Below are 2691 nucleotides of genomic sequence, written 5' to 3'. Positions count from 1 at the left end.
ACCACTACAAAGCTCTGGTAGGACTGCAGAATGGCGACCATCACCATTTGAAAGGTAGCTGGTGCTCCACACAGTCAAAACAGGAGTAGCATAAATTGAAACAGTCCTGTTTGGATCGTAATGGCAGGTTTCCCCTGATCCTAGGGGTCAGTGGGATTTCTATTACTCCTTAGTTAAGTCAAGCATGGATATGAATTGGCCGGCCCAATCCTCTTGATCAGTTCATCGATGCACATTAATGGATAAAAGTAGAAGTGTAAGATTTCATTAATTTTGTGGAATTCAATACAGAACCTCCAACTTCCATCAGGTTTAGGGACTAAGGCGATCCAGAAGCAACAGTGGCTCTGTGAAGGACTGATGACTTCTAAGTCTAGCATTTGCTGTGCCTCTTTCTCCACAGTTTTCAGTCTGGCTGCTGGCTGACGATAGAGCTAAAGGCAGAAAGCTTTGCCTTGAGGTGCCTCGATCCGATCTGCTATACAAATCCCTGTGTGCACCCTGAAGGCCCCGATGGGATAAGACCAGAAATCTACGCATGGTTGTCAGAATGGTGGATACCTGCGTTAACACAGGTCTTTAACACAATATCAACATTAAGGAAATGGCCAAGGTCATGGAACAGGAGACTAATGCCACCAATTTTCAAAAAGGGTAAGACGGCAGACCCACATTGCTGTCGCCCAATTGCCCCGTTAGATATCAGAAGCAAAATATTTACAGGATGTTTCACAGCTCTGCTCATGGCCTGGGCAATGGAGAATAATACATTACCAGAAATTCAAGCAGGGTTTACGAAAGGCTTTGCTGCCTTAGACCACTGTTTTGTATTACATGGGAAAAGTACATCCAAATACATGAACATACCAGAGCCCAGACGATCCGGCTCCAGTGAAACTGAAATTACAGATTGGATTTAGAGAACGTTGGTTTAAAAATCATTCCAGCGATATTCACTGGATAATGCATTGTTCTGCAGAAGCACCATGGGCATGCTCAAGCAGCTGGTGCAGTGGGTCCAGCTATTATAGGTGGTGCAGTCTATTTTCACATGTGTATAGGATCCATATCTTTCTCTTTAAGCAATTGAATAAACATGGTGAAGCTGTCACTTACGGCCTCCGTGCCATCCAGAGAGCTGTGCAGCAGGATCCATCGTTTGCCATGTGCAAGCGGCTCAAGTGCAAAATATTTTTTGATCTCTTGTAATGAGCGTGCAGCGGGCTCGCCCCGGCCGTTTCCCAGTATTAGAAATGGCAAGGTGCATAGCTGAGGGCGCTGGAGGGCGGAATGCAGCTCATTTCTAGAGATTTCCAGATTGTCCTCTGATGAGGCACTGTCGAGTACAAATATTACCCGTTGGGGGTCCCTGATAGTATCGACTCCATATTTCTGATCTTCTAGGCCCCTCCAAGTTCTTTCACATTCAAGATGGCATTTTGGAATGGAACGGCTTTAATGCTAAAACCTGTCGTAGGCACAATGTTGCCAGCACTTGCTGAGCAGAGCTGCAACAGAAGGGTTGACTTTCCAGCACCTGTAAAACCTATACAAACCACATTTTATTCTGGTCGTGGAGGTGGAGGCGTTTTGTTTTACAAACTATTTTCGAAAAGTATGTGAAGATCTCCTTGAATTTTTCTCAGATAGAAGGTTGTTGTTTTTGGAAAATGAAGACCCCAGGGCAGTTGGTCCACTGACCAAGAAAAAAGTAGAGGTGGTCTGTACTTATAGATACCTCAGAGTTCCCTTTTCGAGCACTGGGACATGGACCGCCCATGTACAATCTTTGGTCAAGCAGATGGAAGCAAACCTAAGGGGTCTTCAAAGGTTTATTATTTGCATGGAGGGAAAAGGCTTGATAAGTGCCTCAAAGTATTGTATCTCAAGATAAGTTTGACCACCTTGTACGGAAGAAGCTGTGGGGGTTTTACTCATGTGGCAATCTTGAATCATTGCTAAATCTTTTCTTGAGGAAGTTAGTGGGGTTATCACCAGCAACACCAGGGGATGAATTATGTCGTGAGCTGGGGATAGGACGACAAGCTTGTTTTTGATTTGCAAAATATTTTATGAAAGTGCTGTTTGACTCATCTCTGAACCCTAATATTAGGAATGCCCTAACAAAATGCTAAGCTGCCCAGTACATGGGGCCAAGAAGACGACTGTTAAGGCCACACGTCCTAAAGAATACCATTAGGACTTGTGTGGAAGCCATGTTTTTAATTATATGCTTGGAAGATGAGAATTGTATGTTTGATATTTCATTTTTCTGAAAGATCTTGGGGTCAGGATATGTGTATTCTCTGATATCAGGGGAGCTGATATGGTACCCGATTTAAATCAAATTACTTTAAGTATTTTAATGTAGTCGTATGAAGTACATGCATTAATTGGTAGGCTATGCTATTATATTTATTGCATGTAATAATTGTACTATGTGTGATTTTAATGGTGTAAACTGAATAAAATCTGTTTGACTTACTGACTGAGTTTCAATGAAGGCATCAGCAAGCTGTTTGAGGAAGTCTTCCATATCATGGGTTTCCTTTTGGACTGTAGGCCAGCCATGGGTATCGGAACATCTGCCTGCCTACAGGCTTTTAACCAGTTGATAATGGTAAACCTATGTGGTCTTCCTCTGATCCTCTTGCTGGATGGGATAGTTGTGGCTTCTGAGCACCTGTATCA

At 43.2% G+C, this 2691-nt stretch overlaps 1 pseudogene; it reads right to left on the bottom strand.

Moving 5' to 3' along the window:
* Positions 1–1047: 1047 nt before the first annotated feature.
* On the bottom strand, positions 1048–1589 carry LOC138566093 (ADP-ribosylation factor-like protein 15 pseudogene; annotated as a pseudogene).
* Between the last annotated feature and the right edge of the window lie 1102 nt (positions 1590–2691).

Source organism: Ambystoma mexicanum, chromosome 2p (genome assembly GCF_040938575.1).
Source record: "Ambystoma mexicanum isolate Mex_15411 chromosome 2p, UKY_AmexF1_1, whole genome shotgun sequence".
In the NCBI taxonomy this organism is placed as follows: Eukaryota; Metazoa; Chordata; class Amphibia; order Caudata; family Ambystomatidae; genus Ambystoma; species Ambystoma mexicanum.
This window is presented reverse-complemented; position numbering and strand designations above follow the sequence as displayed.